This window comes from Doryrhamphus excisus, chromosome 20 (assembly GCF_030265055.1).
Source record: "Doryrhamphus excisus isolate RoL2022-K1 chromosome 20, RoL_Dexc_1.0, whole genome shotgun sequence".
In the NCBI taxonomy this organism is placed as follows: Eukaryota; Metazoa; Chordata; class Actinopteri; order Syngnathiformes; family Syngnathidae; genus Doryrhamphus; species Doryrhamphus excisus.
The window spans coordinates 8,032,244-8,055,144 of NC_080485.1; the positions used below are offsets into that span (position 1 = coordinate 8,032,244).

General features: G+C 39.4%; 1 protein-coding gene across 2 annotated transcripts in view; it reads left to right on the forward strand.

Moving 5' to 3' along the window:
* Nucleotides 1–22,901, forward strand: part of macrod2 (mono-ADP ribosylhydrolase 2) — a 437,400-nt gene that overhangs the window by 279,705 nt on the left and 134,794 nt on the right. The window lies entirely within an intron of this gene.

The window sequence follows — 22,901 nt, forward strand, 5'->3', positions numbered from 1 at the left end:
GCCCCCCCCCCCCCCCCCCCCTTTTTTTTTTTCCTTTCATTTGAGACCTTTATGAAGCCAGGCGTTGAACCCAAACCCAAACTTGCCAGGGCCGTGTCCATGAAACTGAAATTTCCTGGTCTGTCACAGGGTTTCATTTCAACAAGCTTGCACCCAATTATCCTTCAATCATAGTTCGTGCTTCAGCAGATGTTTGGTCGAGGTACAAGGTCTCGCTTTTGACACGCTGGGGACATTCTGTCTCGCTCTGACTGGACTCATGGAATGCTTCCATGAGATGAGGATCTCAGATCAAGATAAAATGCCAACCAACAAATTATTTATGTCCTTTTGTTAAAGGTTCTACACTGAAAAATAAGCCAAATAGGCAGGACATAATCATAAACAACTTTGATGATTGATGATTTTCTACCATGTTTATCATTTTAACTGACTTTTCACACAGGAAAAGGAACAGCATGGTTGTACAGTAACCCCTTGTTTATTGCAGTTCATTGGTTACAAGCCTGACAATAATAAGTGAAATTCTTTTTTTTACGTTAGATCATAGAAACCTTTTTACAACCTTCTAAATACATGTATTTGTACATTATTAGAGCGCTCTACACATAAAATAGCACCCCTATAGTCACCTTTACACTCGTATTACTGAATATAGCAGACATAATAAGAGTAAGTAAGCCATTTCCGACATAAATAAAATTTGTCCCCAAGGGGAGTTGAGTGGCGGACAGGAAATGACACAAGCGGTTCAGCTGTGAGTTTCAGTTTGATGTGGGTCACGGCCTCAACAGTAGTCCTCGTTTTTATTTGAGATTCTTATCAGTGATTAATTTTCCTGTTGTGCGATAAGCCTGTTGATCAAGTCTGGTGCTTGTGTGTCTCATTGAACACTATGGTAACATGTTGTCTAGTGACCAGTGTGTAGTACTATGTACATGTGACCATAACGTCTTTCAGTGCATCTTTTAAATGCCTTACCTATGTATTATAATTCATTAAGGCATTTTTATGCTTGAAAATGCTTAATTTAGGCAGAAAATGCATAACATTTGCTTAAAAATGCATGTTTTTTTTATTACTAATAGGACATATTCAACTGCAAAGATGTATGATTTATTCATTAATATACTTTTGAAAACGTTTTTAAAAATACTGTATTATTAAAAGTCCATAGATTAATTTTTAAAATTAACTACAGATCAAGGAGACTTATTTGTTATTGTTGTATTGTTTATTGGTATATTTTTTGTTATTGTTTAAAAAAATCATACATGACAGGCAAAGTAAATGGAGTAGAACTATTTTTTTTTTCTGAAATAATGCAAAATGAATAGAGGTCAGTGGTACTGAGGGCCTTGATGTACTCTGTACCTCATATTTGGAATGCAGTGTTGACAAAAAATGTATGAGACAGACACGGTGGAATGCAGACCTGGTGAGAATACATTTTTACTGTGTACTGAATATAGATTCTGCAGAACTGTAACAATTTTAGGGCTGGGGCGAACAGCTACAAAGCGAAATAATACAGTTTTTTTTTAAAAGTATGATTACAAATCTCTTCACGAGAGTCACAATAATGAATTATCCAGTGTTTTACAATCAACTCCACAATATCAGATAAAGATGTTGATCATTTGTGAGATTGTACTGTTTGTATGCTGGGGTAAAGATATGTGAAAGATAAAATGATTTCTTCTGTCTATATTTACATTGTGTTCATTTTAGTTACAGGCAGAGAACAACCGCATTCAGTAATATTTACATTTTAAGAATATCAGTTTGGTGGAGTATTCTTAATGTTATACTTTTATTTTCCATGTTATCAAAACCATATTAGCCTCCCTACAGGCTCCAGAGATGATTATAAGCAGACACGCCAGTGTTTATGCTCTCCTACGTAATTCTTTAATCACATTGCTATTACCTTCACATACACCTTTGCAGCTTTAGTGTCATTATTATCTCCCAAGGTCACAGCTAACGAGGGCTGACACACTGTGCCTGGCTGGAGCTGATTGGCTCGCACTTTTAAACTGGCTCAATGCAGGCCTACTCAGCAATTCAGGACCACCTTGCACAGGCTTATGAGGAGATATTTTAGCACTCACACTGCACATCCACCTCGTCGGGCCGCCACATACAGGTTTAAGGTGCTCGTTTGGAGCTTAGCGATTGCTTAAACTTGTCCTGACATTTGGCAAAAAAAGTAAACTGATTAGAATGGCACTCAGTAGAGCGTAGACTTCCGCCAAAGTCACACGCATTTGATGGGTAAGCGATGGAGGACACATCTCAAATGGACGAATGGGTCCATGTTTAATTGCCAGGTGGACTGCAATTCATATTTACTCCTTACAAAAATACAATGTATGAATGGGAGCTGTTTAGTTAATGTGTCATGGATTACTGTATGTGTAACAAAAAGCCATGGTAGTCGTCTTGCTTCACATCTCATATGACATCACAGACAATGATGCTTTGACCTCTAACCTTGTGTGGGACTTTTAAGCCAAAATATCCTAAACAACTTTTGAGTGCAATTCAAATTTTACAACCATTGAGCTGGAATGTTGCAGTGATAAAGAAATTTCAGCCAGATACTTAATTCGAATAGCTTCCAAATTAATTAATATGTATTGTCCATGTAAGTGTTAAATCATTATAAAGTAGGTCGGCTGTAGTCATTATTTCATCAGGTGATTTAACAGATTAAATATTACCTTCATTTTGAACTAGTGAGATTTAAATGTCACAGTCACCTTTCATGAGAGATATTAGAAGGCGCTATTGAATGAATGAATGTATGTACTGTATTTATGAATGAACGTATTTAAATCCTGTCTCACTGTATACCAATGATGTGCAGTCAGGGCCAGCAATGCCTTCTCTTCCGGCCTAAACGCCATCAGAAACGCTGATCTATCTAGAGCCCATCGGATCTGCTCTGACCCCACACACCCCCAGCATGGACTGTTCTCTCGCCTGGCATCGGGGAGAAGGTTCTGCAGCATCCGCTGTAGGACGACCAGGTTCAGAGACAGCTACTTCCCCCTGGCCATCAGACTGCTGAATGCCAAATAAGCCCCTCTACCTTACTTACATTATTATTATTTATTTAATTATTTAAATTATTTGGGCAATTTACTGTTCACGCTGCACTTTACATTATGTTGTTCATATTTGGTGTCTATTATATCTATTTATTCTCCACATTATTATTATTATTATTATTATTTATTATTACTTATCTTCTTTTGTGTCTGTTATTATATGGGAGCCAGGCAACGACATTTCGTTGGCAATTTCACTACTGTGTTTTTGTGCAATGACAATAAAGGGAGTCTATCTATCTATCTATCTATCTATCTACATTTACAATTTAAATCCTAGTATAAATTGTATTAATTTATTCCCACGGGTGTGTCTCTTGGCTGCACTGCTTCCAATATGTATATATATATATATATATATATATATATATATATATATATATATATATATATATATATATGTGTGTGTGTGTGTGTGTGTGTGTGTGTGTGTGTGTGTGTGTGTGTGTGTGTGTGTGTGTGTGTGTGTGTGTGTGTGTTAGATGTTTTTTGTCCAATTAGATTTCAGTTTGTAAGTGTTGCCATGTAAATCATATCTGCACTGGGACTTCAGAATCAGGGGTGCTGACCGAGAGTATCATAAAAAAAGACTTACCTCTAAAGGCCAGTAAATGTGCATCAATATTTAAAAATCAATATTCCAAAAGTTTTGAATAATTCACACTCAATCTGGCAAGAAATTATACATTTCATTTCATTATACAATTCATTCATATTTCTGTTCATTGATTCAATAGCATTTCAACCAGATATTATAGAATGTGCATGGTCTATACTACTAGTTTAGCAACCATTAAAGATGATAAAAAGTTGCATTTTTTTTAAATAACAGCCGAAATCAAAATAACACAATAACAACTTAAACCAATGACAGAAGTAGTCATTTAGTGACACGATAATAAACAAGTAAATGACAAAAATACATTTCCACAATGGAGTTCATGGCGCAATAGGTGCAAACAAACAAGTAACTTTTTGCACAACCTCCACAAATGAGCCGCTTAAAATAGGATAAGTGGTAATTGTGAAAGGTGTGTGCACTATTTTTTTTTTTATCCTCAACTGTCAGCCATAGCAGCAGTCAGTGGTTGCTTTCACGCTGGGATTTCATTGTTGACAGCAGCGATGGCGAATCAGGAAAGGACTGCTATTGTTGTATGCAAGTGTCGCGTTCCAACGGATACACGTAACGGTGTTTCGCCACATTTTCTGTCTGTTTTTTTTTTTTACTTTTTTTTTTTCCTTCTCTTTCATTGTCACTTTCTCTAGCCTCTTCAATCATCCGCTTTGATTAAGCTGCTGGACAGTGCAATAAGTAAGACACTGGTCTGGGTTTCAAATCCCAGTCAGGGTGAGTGGCAAAGTACGACAGTATGTATTATTATCTTTTTTTTTCTTTTTTTTTTTAATATTATGTCCAGTCAAGTCCCCACTGAAGGCCCAAGTTCACACTCACATTCATACCTTTACGACAATTTGTAGTCGGCAGTTAACCTAACGTGCATGTTTTTGGAATGTGGCAGGAAACCAGACTACGTGGAGAAATGTTTTCACCACACAGCGGTAAATAAAGTAAAGCTACTGGTCTTTTTTCACACAGGCAGAATGCCAGATAACTTTCTAATCTCAACCACATTAATATCTCATGTTACATCGAGACACTCCTGATAATGGCAGCAAGCATGAAATCATTTTCGTTTTGGGTTTTGGGCTTCTCTCAGGAGACCAAAGAGTGTGAGATGGAGTGTTGGAGACAATGTGCCTTAAAAGTGTGTGTGATCATATTCAATAAATCAAAGAAAAAATGTGGTTTAAATGTGTTTGTACCAGATACATAACCTCCATTGCATGCTTGTGTTTCCACGCATTTGTATGAAACTGTATACTGTATTTCTTGGCGTGTAGTGTCGACCTGTAGTTGTATTATGGCATGCACTTATGCACTCATTCCATTCCACTAACCTCCTCATGGAATATCAGTCAATTTAAATATGGAAAACGGAGTCCAGTTCAGATAATTATCTTAACACAAGGTTGTCTTTTTTATCTGGACTCAGCACACCAAATTCCCAGAACAATTAAAAAAAAAAACAAGCACACTATATTATTTATAATCAGTTATGCAGTGAAGAGGACCTATTATCATACTGGATAGAAGTGATCCTAGATAAGTGTACACATCAGATCCCTTTACCTTAATCAAGGCCATTATGAGTCCGGAATGAGAGGCATTACTGGGTCCTACCTGCTGTGCACTCCAAGGGATGAGGCAAAGAGGAATTTGTGTTTGTCTGGCATAGATCAGGTATAATGACCTACATGATGGTCTCTTGCTGAGCTTTAATTATGATCCACATTAATAGTAATTACGTTTCTCTGTTTTCTGTGCTCATGCTTCATTAGTTATAATGACATTTTATTGAAAAAAAAAAAAAGCGTCCTGTGATGACATACATTTTCCAGAGTGTAGATCTGTTTGGTCACATTAATTGTTGCTGTTGAAACATGAGCCGTCATTGCTCCAAAGTGATGTTCTGCTCCAAAAACATGTGATGTATTTGGTGCAGGGAAAATGGTTGTTCCAGTTTTAGTAACTAATTAATGCTTTATCAATATTAATGGTGAATTCCACATTTAGAAAACTGTAATTAACTGCATTATCCTCTGGCCATTTGCGGAAAAAAAGTTATTCGCATAGTTCAAATCAAGCTCTAGAAACAACCAAGCGGTGAAATCCAAGGGAGGTGACGTCTCGGCAAACAGCAGATGAGTGGAGGACCACTCGCCATGCATTGCTTTTTTTATTCTGCATGACAAATAGAAAGTGCTGGCGATATGGTGTCATAATTCACAAGAGCCACCTGGTGATTCCCTCAGCGGCCTTACTGTTTCCTGTCTGCCAGCTGCTCCCTGTACTCCCAATCAATCGGCAGTCAGCACCGCTGCAATTCACCGTGACCTTGAGCTGCATGTCCTTTCCCTTTGGTTGGAATGTTTGTGGACATTCAGTCCCTCGTCATTCTTCCTCATTTGGAGACACACCTGTGCTCAGACCAAGATCATTATGCAGATCAGCTCAGGGACTTTAAGGAAAATTTCATGCTCGGAGATTTGCCCTTTAGTGACTTTTCTTCCCTCTACTGCCCACTGTCTCTGCCTTTATTCAGCACCTATCGAGATTACCTATATTTAAAGAGCATGGCATAAGGAAATTGCCTCTCAGTGTTCATTGCATGGTTACTAAATATGAGCTGCCATTACTCATTTGAGCATAATTACAGTTTCATTCAAGCAATAGTTAACTCATACAATGGTCTTTAGTGATGAATTAAGACCCGTATACCCGCTGGTGTTTGGTTCTGGTTCCATTTTAAAATATGGAGGAAACAGAGGCAGTGCTGTCAACATCAACATCCATCGTGTGGGCAAGCTCAGTTTGGCACAGGGCCTCCCTTCATGGCCCCCGTGTGACAAAGTGGCCTCATACATGAAGGTGACCCCCTCCCTGTATCCTCCCCTTATTCTAGCTTACCAGTCAGGACCTACAAGTGACATGGTCTATTAAGCAACTTAATGATGTACAAACCTCATGCTCTCAATGGACACTTTATAAGGTACATGAATATCTTATGGAGTAGGCTTGGGACAATAATCAATAAATAAATTAATTGCATGCTAAATGAAAATTAACTTAATGATTTTGTAGGCGTTGATATATTGACACGTCGACCGTGTTCGTTTTTCTAGATGGATGAATAAACACATAGATGATGGTTATCTGAAACAACCCCATGAGGTGTGCTGAGGTTCACTGCTGGTGAGGCACAACAACATGTTTACTGATATAGTTGTAACATGCATTGTACTGATACAGAATTTGTGGGATTCAATCATGTGACATCACTTCTGATGACCAGATGGGGGGCAAGCCTTAGATATGACTACATACACACTAAGAAAATGTGTGCAATATTTTGGAGATTTAAGTGAATAACAATGCATTTTCAACACATGTAAATATTTAATATACTGTAATGTAATACTCCAGCATGTTTGATGTATACTAAAGCAAGTAATGTAGTATCAACACCTCTGCAAACCAAGTACCAAATCTTCATTTATTCATTCATTTTCTACCGCTTATACTCACAAGGGTCACAGGGGTGCTGGAGCCTATCCCAGCTGCCTTTGGGCGACAGGCGGGGTACACCCAGGACTGGTCGCCAGCCAATCACAGGGCACATATAGACAAACAACCATTCACACTCACATTCATACTTATGGACAATTTGGAGTCGCCAATGTTTTTGAATGTGGGAGTACTCAGAGAGAACATGCAAACTCCACACAGAGATGGCCGAGGGAGGAATCAAACTCCGGTCTCCTAGCTGTGTGGCCTGCGTGCTAACCACTCGTCAGCGTGCAACTCGTACCAAATCTTGTCGAATGGAAATGTCTGCCAAAGTAACCTAAACCATTATGACAAGAGCAGAATTTTTGATATAGCCGTATAGGATGTTATTACATTTTTTCAGCTATACCTTCTTAAGTACACCCACACTGTCAACCCCTTCGCCCTTTATCTCTACTTGCAAGACTAGAGTACGAGCTCTAAGGTATGTTTTGGCAGTATCCTGCTGTCTGCATGAGGGGGTATAGCTTAAGGTTGGTGTCGCAGGTTGTCTCTTATTTGGCCTGGAAGCTTGGTGAAATAAATCTCCTGTGGGATTTAAAGGTGGATCCTTTGATCAGCCAGTCCTTCAGAATGCTTCTACACCCAGTAACTCCAGTAGCATTGCTATGTTTCAAAACACTGCTTTAACAGGCTCATACTTTCTAGCCGTGTTCCTCACTGAAGTGTAAAAGTGACAGAACTATTTGAAGATGGGGACAAGCCTCAGGGAGCACTCTCACCGACACTTTCACATCCGTAGATCCCCTGTATCCCTGTGCCATGAATAAAAGAAGTTTGCAACGTGACAAGGCAGGTGTAAGATGCTCTCGCTCCCTTAACTCTTATGGTTAGCAAGAAGAGACCAGAAGGTTCAGACGGCTGCTGCTGGGCTCCGCTTGTGTTTGTAGATTTTTTTTTTTGACGAGTGAGGGTCTCCTAGTGCATCCTATCCACAGTTCATTCCATCATAATTACCTTCACACTGTGTTTACATCCGGTGACCACTGAGAGTGTGTGTCCTTCTGATTCTCATACAGAGCAGATGAGAGAAAGGGAGCACCACCCACTTGTTTTAGATGTAACTCAACATTGCAATAAAGTTCAATTGTACTGCATACAAAGCTCTGAAGAGTATTTTGTTTTTCTTATTCCACGAGAACGCTATCACGCTGGTTTTGTGTGGTCTGCTTTTTTGTGTGCTGTAATGCATTCATTCATTCCTTGTATAGACAAACAAACATTTCAACTTATTCTTATGGACAGTTTGGCCTAACATGTTTTTGGGGATATGGGAAGACCACACCGCAAACTACCTACATGTAACACTGAAAAATGTATATACTGCAGTATTTATAGGTTATCACATGGTTTGTCTGGTATCAGGCCAGGTATCATGCGCGGGCATGATACTGGGCCTGATACCAGACAAACCATGTGATGATCTTATTATCACATACTATTTAATCATGAGCTTATTATCACGTACTATTTAATCAAAAGACCATTTTGTTTCCAGAAAATGTTCAGTTTATTACATGTATTATATCTAAACAGTGTAAACACAATTGCAAAAATATTTCAACAATAATATTTTATCAACAGTCTTATCTTATCAATGTCTGATAATTAAAGTTCCATTAATCTAGTTAGGGTTTTTTGGTGACTGGAGAAGCACTAGGCACTAAGCACTCGTGTGCGCTCTGAGTGGACAGCTACGGGGGCTGATACTGGACATGGTTAAACTCTATATTTTATCAGTATCACTACCCTGGGCTTTGACACAGTATCATTTCGGCCTTTTCCCGTATCATTCATGGGCGGTTTCTAGGGTACAGGGCCAATTAATACTGTAGTATGTGATAATCATCAATACCACCAAGCTTTCTTCATCCCATTTGGTCCAAAATCAAACAAAGTAATTCCTATGAAAGCAGGCTATAATTGACTATGAAGATACCGAATAAGCAGTACAGTAAAAGGAAATATCTGGTGTTTTTTTTCTGATTTTCTATTCTTTTCAGCAACATTAAAACATCCGTGCATCAATGAATAAATATTTAGCTATAGTGAACATTTGCGCGAAAGCTTTTCTTGTAGTTTAAGAAGGTCACGGCTAGCGGCATCAACAAAATATGCTCCCACACTGTCACCTTTCCGGATCTTCTTCCATTAGAGACAAAGACACGAGGTACCTTGTTTCTGCCGTAGGTGTGAATATCATTAGCTTTCTGCAAATGCAGCCAATGCGAGGAGTTTTAGCAGCCGTTGCTCATGAGAAAATAAAATACATATGGAAGTGGGCCGACAGCATGACTAATAGTGTGCTTTTTAAACCGCACACACAATACCTTCTTTCTCCAAGTGGACCATTACACAGTTATCAATGAGCCTGTCTCCTATCGGTTGAGGCCCTAGCAAAAAAAAAATAATGTTAAAAAAGTGCTCCACTTGCTGTATTCCATTATGCCCAGAATGAGGATGAACTAGACACAAAGGCAGTTGCCACTCCCGATGTCCCTCCTGTCCCTAATCCCTGCACTCCTGAGTATGCCATTATCAGTGCTCAGATCTCAGCAGGAGAATAGCCCACAGGTCTACACAGAGGCAGGAATGACCTCTTCAGAGTTACTATACGTCCTTGGACCAAAGTCCTTTAAAGGCCTAGACACATTTGCGGAAAAAATGCCTAAATCGAGCTCTGCCCTTCTTGCTCTGTGAACATTCCCGGAGGCATTGTACATACAGTATGTAAAGTCATTTCAGTAAAACAGTCTAGTGTCTTTGTTCATATATTATTGGCACAAAAGTGCGTATTCATATTCATGCCTACGGTACAAAAGGCCGATCTTTTTTTTTGTATGACAAAAAGTGCATCAGGCCAGTATATACTGAACAAATACTTCACAGGGCTTGACCTCTCTGCCGCCTACTGTTAATTAGTCTTGGCTGCTCGTACCTCTGGCCAAGCTCAGATGCATGGCTTTATATTGTGAGAAGCTTAAAAATGCTCACACTGAGGCCAAGTCTGCCCACGGAATGCATAGATAAGCAGCCCTGCTTTACATTCAGGTTCCTCACGGATATGAATGCACACAAGCATACTGTTTGAAACTGTCCAAATTCTCCTATCTCCTATAAACCCAGTCCTAGCGACATGTATATAATATTGTGGTATTTCCCTCCGACAAGCAGGTATTATATTACATTAAATTATATACAAATAAAAGCTACCAACTTATCCGGTCATAGTAAGCTGTGTTTCTTTTAATAAAACCTCCATTGTTGCGTCACCATAGTCCACACAGACTGTGCCTTAGTGGACCTGTGCAAAATGGGATGAGCTGCCGTCGTCTTTGAGAAACTGAGCGTGGGGAAGGAAATCACAGACCACGTTAAGCCTCCGTTAACAAAGAGAGTTCATTAAGTCCATTAAATTCCCAGTTGACCAAAACATCCCCGGCTTGAAGCCTTAGCGTAATTATTCCTGAAGTGAAAGACCAGTGAAGAAATAGACCCACACAGTATGATATTCTGAATGTTTTGCAAGGGAAACAAGTCAAGTATTCACTGTGATAATTGGAAAATGTGTCAAAAACGTAGAAAATTGTTTAATAGTAATTGTGTGCTCGCAATACTTCCATGGGGTTACGGTTTAAGTAGTACAACTGGATTTACAGTTAATGAGGTGGTCCTTAACAAATGCACCCCTTCTTTACTGTGCTGTGCTTTGAACAATATTGCAGTTATACATTGCAATTGTATATGCTTTAGATCTGTTTTTGTGTCATTGTAATATTTGCATATTACTACTGTTCAACAAACGTGGATGATATTTGCATATTGTCTACTTTGTTAGTTTGTGCAGTTATTGTGTAGTCTTCTATTGCTGTTGTGCAGTTAGGGCCAGCAAGGCTTCTCTGTTGCCTTAATCATTACCAGAAGCAATGACCTACATTTTAAACTTAAATTTGGGTATTTTTTTCAAAAAAATATATTACTTTATTCCTAAAAGTCTATTAACTTTATTCTGTAGCATATTTCTTTGCTGCTGTGCTTCCAGTAATGTTTTTTTTTTTGCCCAATCAGATTTCAGCTTATGTGTCGCCATATCAATGTAATCTGCCCCTAGCCTTCAGAATCAGTTGTGCCGATAGATGTATTTTACTTACAAAATCGTCATGTTCTTAGATAAATATTGATTGGGAACTGCTTTACATTATGTTGTAGTGTAGATGTTTGGAGTTGACGGAACTGTAATCATCAAGAAGTTCTAGTTATGCTTGTTACGTTTGTCTGAGCGCTAGCTTTACAGGCCGTGGTGTATTGCCGATCAGAGGTGCTAATTTGTCACTATCCCGAAACTACTAGAAGTAATGTAAGTCATGCATACTTGGGACCATGTATTCGAATATAGAAATTGGTAAAATGTTGTGATCATGGCGATTACGGTGACATTAATGACTTGGAGTTCCGTGCTCTCTAAATGCCTGTATGGTGCAGTACTAGCAATTCCATTGGGGTCATTATGTGGCTATGTTGGGCTATACTATATTATATACCATACTCAATGATAGCAAACTTTGCCAAATTACAAACAAAACTTCTGTGTGTGTGTTACGTCAGTGTTACATACACAATTGACGGCATATAATACCTGCAGTGTGTCGGCGGCATCTCGGCATCTGAAGGAACCCACTGAATATCCATTTACAATTCTTTATGGTACTGGTAGTCCTAAATGTCACCACTTAATGACACAGCTTTTGTTGGATATTGGTGTGTAGATACAATATACTGTATATTGCTATATCATATACGTATGCATGAAGAGCACACCCTTATGACTGGAGTGAGGATAAGCGCCATAGAAGATGGATGGATGCATTATCTAATCACAAATGCTATATCACTGTTTCTGTTCAGAATTTGTTTACACTTTGAGGTCGGACTTTTTAAGCTGCCCATGGAATATTTGGATTACCTACAAGGCTGAAAATAATCTCTGGATGAACATCAGCAGTGTACTGACACTGATAACATTTTGTGTGGAAATGTCCACTATCATTTGCACAATTACATGCTACATCCAGCGTCCATGTTATTTTTATATTGGCATTTTATTTGATCATCATGAAGTCACATCATTCTTTAACTTTAAATAATTATTTTCTCAGTTCAGTTATGCTAACAAGGCTTTTTCCCCTCTGGCAATACCTGATTAGTATGCAGAATTCAGCAAAAATACATTTGTTTCACACAAAAGAGTGCTTTGCATCAAGTCGCTCGTCTTCATATCTGTGCTGTTTTGTCTCTTCAACATTCTAAGTGGGGATGCGACTTTGAAGCCCCCTTTTGAAAACATCATTGAAATGTTAAAGGATCCCCCTAAAAGCAACAAATGTTTCATTAGTAGCCTCACAACAGAAGGACGTCACAGGCCGACTTTCGCATTGTAAGCCCAGAGACCTTTTTTTTTATGATGTGATTAAACGTGTTGTTAAAGTTGATTTATGAGTGAAAATGAAAGTAATGTCTCATGAAAATGCTCCCTAATTATTTTACTATTCATTTAGATCAACCGCTAGAGAATTGTCTGCTGCTGCAGAACAAATCAGGCCCTTATTTTAGGATTAATGATAATTCGAAACGTCCGGCTCCATATGCTTCTACTTTGCCCTCAAATAGTTAGAAGTGTGAGATGCTGTGTTTCAAATTTATTATTAATTTAAATGAATATGACATATGTCTGGATGTGGGAGATACCACATCCAGACATACTATATACAATGCAAGCTTCCGTCTTACACGTGATGCCTCACTTCCTCTGCAGTTGAGTCAATAACAGTGGCGGGTGATGCATGTGGTATGTTTGCCTTCAGTGGGGACTTAACCGGCCAAAATCTTTGCCAGCAGACACTGTGGGAGCCAGTATTGTTTTCTTAACTGGCATCATTACCCACTGTGCTATTCTCTAACACTCTTGACACTATGCATAACTACCAGGTCACTACAATACCATTAGCAAGACACTCAAGTAACCTTTTATCTTCAAATACAGAGTATGGTCAGCGATTCACCTGGCTTTAATTTTTAGCATTACCAATTTCCATTGGTGATTGACATTGCTTGTTAATGGAGCACTCAGTCACATGCAACAAGGGTAAATGCAACTGCTCAGTGATGAATGGTTCAGAAAACTCCAAACTTGTACACTACAATATCATCTGGAGCTGTTCAGCATTGATATTTATTTCAAAACATGACACAAATATTCATTCATTTTCTACTACTTATCCTCACGAGGGTCGCTGGAATGCTGGAGCCTATCCCAGCTCTCTTGGAGTGAGAGGCAGGGTACACCCTTGACTGGTTCGCCTGCCAATCACAGGGCACATATAGACAAACAACCATTCACACTCACATTCATACCTATGGACAATTTGGAGTCACCAATTAACCTAGCATGTCTTTGGAATGTGGGAGGAAACCGGAGTACCCGGAGAAAACCCATGCATGCACGGGGAGAACATGCAAACTCCACACAGAGATGGCCGAGGGTGGAATTGAACTTGGATCTCCTAGCTGTGAGGTCTGCCCGCTAACCACATGGCCACCGTGCAGCCTAACACAAGTATAAAATCATCTCTGATCAACCTATCAGAGGATGTACAAATGGAAGGCGACTCTGAAATCTCTGTGGTTAAATAATAGTGACATGGGCCAGCACTCCTAATTCTGAGGGCCCTGAGCTGATTACATTGATATGGCAACACAGCCATACACTCCCTAATAGCGATAGTGCAGCCAAAAACACACAACAAAATGTAGATAATAGACTGTTCGGAATAAATTAAAATAATTTCATGGAACAAATACTACAATTTAAGTTGTAAATGTAGCTTCTGGTATTGTGGCTGGCCCTGACCGCACACCAGTGATAAATAAATGCCCCTCACTAGTGAACATAGTACTGCTATTACAGATGATCATTTCCTCATACAGATGAACCATAAACATGCTAAAATAGATCTTTGTGTCTATGTATGGGAAATCAGATATGGATATTTGATAATCTACATGTACACCCCCCCAAAGTAGTGGATTTGATCCCCTGCTGCATTTTATCTCCAGCCTTTCAGAGGCTTTTTCATTCTGAGATCCCAGATGAAATAGCACTTTGATAGATGCAAATGCAGACCCCACAGTCCCTGCTTTGATCCTTTTATGCCCACCTGTAAATTAGGCTTCCAAAATGCAAATCGCTTCCAATGCTACATGCGATGCACACATAATCTACATTTACATTACGGACTCATTGGAACAGACACAGACTTTAGTGGCTTAGAGGCATATTCTATTTCACGCTGGTGAATACTGAGGTTCAATTCAAGCATTTGGCTCAGAATTGCAGCATGTACTTGTTTCTTTATTTTCGTCTTTCTTTGCACCACTACTAAAACTCGAAATTAATGCAAGGGCCTATTTTCAATTTATAATGCCATGGCTCTTGTGATGATTACAATAAATATTTCACAAGACTATTATAATGATGTCAATCCAAGAATTGTAGTAAAAGTAAAGTTCAAAGCTGTTGGCTACGACATAGTGGCTAATAAAATCTCTGAGTCCAAGATAGAGCAGTGTCTCATCCCTATCTGGTATATTTTTGGTTATAGTGCCATCATTGTGCCATTTGTAAATAGGCTGCTCATTCACTGAGGGCCTGTCCACATGGGAACATTTTCAGGTCGAAACGGGAAAGCATTTTATCTTTTCAGCTTTTCATCCACATGGCAACGACATTATGGGTGCCCTGAAACAGTAATTTTTCAAAGCAGCTTCCAGAGGTTAAAAATCCAATGCTGTCTGTCTGTTGCAGTGTGGACAAGCAAACCCAGCCCGCCCATTTATGTCATGTGACCAGAAGAAAGCAGTCGTATACCGTTGCCGAAAAGCCAACATAATATCAGAATATTTCGAAATTTCACTTTTTCGTCAATTCAGGGAAGCTGGATAAGTGACAGACAACATACCTACGGACATCTTTTTTTCTTCTTCTATTGTTTTAGCGTGTAGGTGTGCCCACACACGTATGTATGACACCGTTTTTGGGGGCCTTTTGTGACCTCTTAGATGACTCGTTGGTGCACTCTTATAATAATCATTCAGCCAAGAACAGATGGCCGGACATTCTCCCTCAGGATTCATGGTTTTATTTAGCACAGCAAGTCCTGAGGCAGCAAAACACCCCCAGACCATCACACTACCACCACCATATTTTACTGTAGTTCTTTTTTGCAGTGTTACTTTTACGCCCAATATAATGGGACACAAACCTTCCAAAAAGGTAAACGTTTGTCTCATCAGACCACAGAGTATTTTTCCAAAGGTGTTAGGGATCATCAAGATGCTTTCTGGTAAAATTGAGACAAGCCTTAATGTTCTTTTTGTGCAGCAGTGCTCTCGGAACTCTCCCATGCTGGCTTTTTTTGCCCAGTGTCTTTTTAATGATGGAGTCATGAACACTGACCGTTACTGAGGCAAGTTAGACCTGCAGTTCTTTGAATGTTGTTTTGGGGCCTTTTGTGACCTCTTAGATGAGTCGTTGGTGCATTCTTATAATAATCATTCAGCCAAGTAATATGGAGCATGTTTTTTTTGTGAAATACAATTGTTCAGTGTAAAATATCTTAGCAAAAGAGTGTGAGCAGAGTGTGCAGGACATGGTTAGCATCAGTTAGCCGTGTCAGCCAAGTGAACAAAAGTCAGACATTAAATCCACATTTCGGCAACACTTGTGGATCTGAAACATGAGAAAACTCTCGCCGCTGTGATTTGTAATCATAGCTTCCATGTGCAAACAGGCTAGAAGGCTTCAAGCTACAGGGGCTGCACCCAGGGTCTAGTTCTATTTGCTCAGCCATCTGAGACGAGGTGTTCCCCCGGCAGGAGTCACTGGGCCCGTGAATGCTTTTTCTCCACTTTACCTCCCTGCTTATGGCTATTTCACAGCTTCACATTCGCGATGTGAAGGCAGCAGCTACTGCTCAACTGCTGCTCTGCCTGAGGTTCAGCCATCTTTACTGTGCTATATCCACCCGATAAATAAATGACTGGAACTTGCAGAGTGCTATTGTGATTGTAGTATTACAGTGGCTCTGTTATACTGTTGGCAAACTGGTCACACAGTGAATTTAATAACTCATTGCTTTAATTAGACAAATTGCCTTTGTTAATAAAACCACCCAATAAGTAACACAGTGGAACCTCAGTTAGCATCCGCCCCCTCGTGTTTTTCAGTTAATGTCGAATATTTACACCAAAATGTCAAAATGTACTCGTTTTGCCTCTTCCGGCAGTACGTTGTTCACGCAGCTACTGTATTTGTGAACTTGTTCCTCTAGCTGTGGTAATGTAGCTTTTCGCCCACGGGTACCTTTGTTTTCTTCATTGTAGTTGGAATTTGCTCCGCTTTTCGCCAGTCCCTTACAAGTTTCTCTTTCACTCCAAACTTTCTTCCTGTTACATTACCATTTTCATTTGCATATTTTACTACTTGCAGCTTGTAATCGGCAGAATTAGATTTTCTTTTTGTGGGCAGTGTGTTCTGTCTCTCTGTTGTCTTTATAACCACCGTGTGGCGCTGTGCACTTACTAGAAGTGGAATTACTTAGTTATTATGTATGTATATATTATGTATTATGTATTAGTTATTATGTAGTATAAGACAACATAAATACTGTATTAGGAGAATGGCGACTGAGGCGAGTCATGTCCATTGAAATATTCAGGTATTATGTTGGCGTGTCGGGCTGCACGGCGGTCGAGTGGTTAGTGCGCAGACCTCACAGCTAGGGTTCAATTCCACCCTTGACCATCTCTGTGTGGAGTTTGCAAGTTCTCCCCGTGCATGCGTGGGTTTTCTCCGGGAACTCCGGTTTCCTCCCACATTCCAAAAACATGCTAGGTTAATTGGTGACTCCAAATTGTCCATAGGTATGAATGTGAGTGTGAATGGTTGTTTGTCTATATGTGCCCTGTGATTGGCTGGCGACCAGTCCAGGGTGTACCCTGTGTCTCGCCCAAAGACAGCTGGGATATTACCTGTAAACACGCCCACAACGGATGCCTAAAAGCCGCTCTGGAGTACAAATACAGTATATGCATTTGGAATTGTTTACTGCATACAAACTTATAATTGTAATACTATAAAGTGTGTGTTGTGTTTTGTGCTCACATATTTGGCTTTTTGCAACTGATTAATTGGATTTACATTCTTTCTAATGGGAAAAATTATTTCAGTTAGCATCCATTTAACGCTAACCATGGTTCCACTGTATTACTAAATTACAGAAAGATTGACTCTATGGATGTTTTCTGTTGTTAGACAGACCAACCCACACTGACTCACTTCAGCCTTAAAAGGTCGGAACGGCAACATTGTGGTGAAGACTCCATTATAAAAGTTAAACTTGTGGCGAGTTAGTCGGTTCTCAGTAATAAGATCCACATTTCTCACTAACACAGTCAGCGGAGGCAGTAGTGGTGAGTAACAATGTCTAATGATGACCACATGTAGTTCACGACTGTATGTAGAGGAAAACTAAATTGGTCATCCCACTCTCGCTTGAGGGCAGACACGTGTTCTGTTTCCATGAAATGGACAGAATTCCATAATCATATTTACAAATTGTACATAAAATCACAATTGGTTTTAATCACCTTTAGAATGCATGCTGATATTTCTTGGTTCAGGCTTTGGAACACAATTAGTCATCTAATAATCACAGTAGCTGCCTTTTGTCATCCTTCATGCAGTGTGAGCTAAATAAGTGTGCAGAAATGCTGACAGGAAAGGTGTTCCACTTTAACGCGATGTGATAGATTAGGGAGGAGCCCCAGCAACAGAATAATTTCCCTGGTGACCAATTTCCGTGCACTCCCTATAAGCAAAGAAAATCATCAACAAGGCAACATGTCAAGCGCAGCCTCATGCCAACACGGGCCGACATGCTGACTCACTTCTAATGAGCAGCCGCAGATAGAAAATAATAACCTAAAGCAGGAATCATAGGTCATGACTGTATGTACACTACTCGCTGTTCTAATTAACTCTGGACCTATATACAGTGTAAGCATATCTACAGGTATGCACGCTAACAACTATCAAAATAGCTTTCACTACACGGTGCATTGTTGATGAAAACAATGAAAAAAAAGTAGGTTATGCTTTATTATGCTTACTCTATTGAACACTATGACTTGTGCTTGTGTATGCCAATCTTGTTCCAGTGTATTCATGTAGAACATCCTCGGCTCGCATGAAGGATGCTGTATTTTTCTTCACAGTACATTTAAGTGAGTGCATTCTCACAACAGGACACTCATTATCTTTGACTGCAGCAGGGAATCATCACCAGGTTTTATTAAATATGAATACAACGAGTAAAATAAGTATTTGATCTCCTGCTCATTTTGTAAGTTTAACCCATTTAATCGCTTTTATGGCAGGTTATTGGAGGAGAGTATAAATATATATTATTTGATCCCCGACCAGGCGGCACGGCGGTCAAGTGGTTAGTGCGCAGACCTCACAGCTAGGAGACCAGGGTTCAATCCCACCCTCGGCCATCTCTGTGTGGAGTTTGCATGTTCTCCCAGTGCATGCGTGGGTTTTCTCCGGGTACTCCGGTTTCCTCCCACATTCCAAAAACATGCTAGGTTAATTGGCGACTCCAAATTGTCCATAGGTATGAATGTGAGTGTGAATGGTTGTTTGTCTATATGTGCCCTGTGATTGGCTGGCGACCAGTCCAGGGTGTACCCCGCCTCTCGTCCAAAGACAGCTGGGATAGGCTCCAGCACCCCCCGCGACCCTCGTGAGGAAAAGCGGTAGAAAATGAATGAATGAATGAATGATCCCTGACCAACCAGCAAGCATTCGGACCTCCACAGACTGGTTATGTGTCCATGAGGCACACAAATTTGTCTGATCCCTTAAGAAAAATACTACTAATCTCAAGTCAGTATGTAGATAAAATGAATGTCTCCTCCATTTGTACCTTTCCATCGGAAAAAGCAAATAACTGTCAAAGGACCTCAGGGCCAAGTCGGAGACTGTACAAGACTGGAAGTGTCTACAAAGCCAGAAGCTCAGCAAGGAAGAAACCACTATTGGCACAATAATTCAGAAATGGAAGACATACAAGAGGTTTCATGATGTCAAGGGAGTTGGGCGCTGAGTCACCAAGGAAACCATTAGCAATACACTTTGTTACAATGTATTAAGATCCTTCAGTATCCGCAAGGTCTCCCAGCTCAAGAAGACACATATCTCGACCTGTCTGATGTTTGTTTGAATGAATCAGACAAGGCTTTGGAGAACATGATGTGGTCAAATGAGAACTGCTGAATATGAGCCCGAACATAATCGACATATTGGCCTTCAGAGAAGACAGAGCACATCAGCAAGGTTTGCTTGGCTGTAGGCAAACGCAAGAAATATTCCAAATACATTGACTGACTCTGTCTTTCATAGCTGTATTTCTATATGTTTTACTGTCTATAAATTGTGTTTCTTAAAGAAACAAATTATTTTAATGCTTTAAAACTGCATTCTCACTTGTGGTTCATTACTCTGGTGCGGACCAAAATGTGATTTTGCGTAGGGTTCATGAAGTAAGCAGTGTTGCCAGCTTGGTAATTTTGTGGCTAGATCTGTCAAAATTCAAACTGCTTTATTTTTCTATTTATTATTAATTAATAATAATATAACAGCTGGCCTGGGAACGCCTTGGTGTCCTCTCGGTGGAGCTGGAGGAGGTGGCCGGGGACCGGGAAGTCTGGGCTTCCCTACTAAGACTGCTGCCCCTGCGACCCGGACCCGGATAAGCAGAGGAAAATGGATGGATGGATAAATAATATAAAATATAATAATAATTTAATTAATATATATATTTAATATATTATATTTATTTTTCTGGTGTCGTTGGGGAGTTTCTTGGCGTTTGGGGACTCAAAAGTGAAAGCACGCATTGAGAATTTTGTGTTCTCACTGAGCAACAGCGAGTGCTGTTGATAGGTCTGCCCCGCCCAAAGACAGTCACAAGCCGGCAGTATACAGTCTTCTGAGCGGCTTCCAAGCCGCCATGTGGCGAGGGTGGAGCACGCCCGGTTTTGGATCTAAAACGCAAATGTTTCTTAATCTTCAGTAGGCCTGGATAAAAGAGGAGGTGTGTTTGTTTTTTATTTTTCATCCATTGCCATTAATTTACATTTCTCCGCATAGGTGGAAGTAATTGATAAGCCAATTGCTATTATATATTCTCACCAGATGAGTGTGCTAGTGATGAACCACCCGCCCATTTTCTATGCCGCTTATGATCACTAGGGTGTAGGGGGTATGCTGGAGGTTATCCCTGCTGACTTTTGGCTAGACGCGTTTTCTCTCACGTTTTAGGTTTGCTTCTTTGTTACATTCCAGGATTCGAATGATTGCTTTCACTGCAAGTCAGTTAGTTTGAACTAAAACAAACATGAGCGCAGTATAAATGAACACAATTTCAAAACTACTTCTTTTGTGATGTGTGCTATATTTTGAGGGTATATTTGATATATATTTATGCCTCAATTCCAGCAAAAATATGGTCAGAGCTTGGCAGATGACGAAAAAAAAATGTCCATGCTTCTCTGCGCTTCATCATCTGTAGTTTGTTGTCAGAGGCAGACAGCTATCTGGAAAGGTCAAAGCTTCGCTAAAAGATTTAAATCTCCACACAGAAGAGAAAAATCACCTTGACAGGTGCGACCTGTGAACTGTTAAATCAGGATACAAATAGAAGCACATTCCTCCTCCACATGGAAAAAAGACTGGTTGGGTTTGAGAGTGGAAAAGAAAAAGGTATTATTGTACTTAAAATTATTATTGTTATTTATAGCAATGATAAATACGGCTGTCAAAAATAGTGTATTAATGGCAGTAGCTAATTTATTCAATAAATTACATGTGTTTGCATAATTAACGCATGCACACCACACCAAGCCACCGGTTGTGACGGCACAACCGCTCTTTTATAACTTTATTCAGACCTAAACACATTAACAGCAGTGGAATTTTAACACCGTATAAGTACTGTATTTTCAACTCACAAACACATCTCTAGTCTTCCTCGGAACGACACTTTCTCAATGTCACAAGACAATATCGAGGAGCATTCAGGGGCCCTCGGAATATCACCACAACAGCTTTTGTTATGTGTGTATGCGGTCTAAATCAATAAAAATACAAAGAAAAAGAGTAAGTGGCTATTCTTATCACTGACTAGAGGAAGTCAGACTGCAGAACTACATTTTCCTGCATTTAAGTATGCTCGTGAAACCCAGAAAATACATCCACACTCAGAAATTCAGTAATGTCTTTGAACATAATCCATCATGGCTCATAATAACACGGCTAAAGGGTGATTCAGTTGTTCTGCTACTATTAAAGAAACGGGTCTTTTAGAGTTCCAGGCATGTAGAGTAGTGTCTTTTCAGCTTTTAACATTTTAGATTTGGAGCTGGTAATGGATTAAAATATATTAAATTGTGTCCTGTCATTTATATTTTTCTTCAAAAAACACAAAAGGGTTATTTCACACATAGTTGTGAATGATTAATTTGTAATATGTGATTAATTTGATTAATTTTTTTCATTTAATTAATAAATATATCATTAAATATAATAATTTATTTTGCAAATTTTGGAAACATTGATGTGCATAATAATCAAGAGTTACAGAATATCTGCATTCTCACAAGAATGCAAATGTGTAAATGCCCTGTTAACTATCAAAACAAATTGGGGGTAATTGATGAGATTAGAGAGGGTGATTTTTATTTGTAAATGATTTGGGGGGGGGCAAGGGGGGCACGTTTCTTATGTAAGGCAAAAGGGCAGTGCTTGAGAACCACAAGGGGTCTATATGTGCACGTGTGTTGGGAAGAGGAACTCAATACACACAAATAGCAGCTCGTCAAATGTTATCCGCAGTGGAAAATAAAACATGCTGAAAATGTCCCGACGAGTAAATTTGAGGAGGTGGCAAAGTTTAAACAAGCACCACAAACAATTCTGAATGTTCTGTTATGACTCCTGTGCTAATGAGAGGCTATCCAGGCTGAAGAGTAGCTGTTAAGGGTCATGACAACAGCAGAGACAGTCAATAGAAACTTTGAGACCATTTTCTTTTTTTACATCATTTTTATTTTCAAGCCCTAAACTGGATTATCCTTATATGAATCATTTGTTTAGGATATTGGCATACAGAAACAAAAAGCTTTTTCATGGCATGATGCCGTTCACTGAATTAACAATGCTGGCCTTTCTTGGGCCTCCAAAATCAACCCTCAAATTCTACTATACAAATTATATTATATAAATTAAGTATTACGCAATGTATATTTGGTTCACTTTTTCACAGAGATCAACCCGTATGCAATTAAACGTGACAACATAACTCATCATAATCTTAGCTAACCGAGCACGACACCAACAATGAATTCACAAGGTATAATTACAACCCTCCTAGATTTCTACCTCAAATGTTCTGTTGATCATCACTATACAGTAT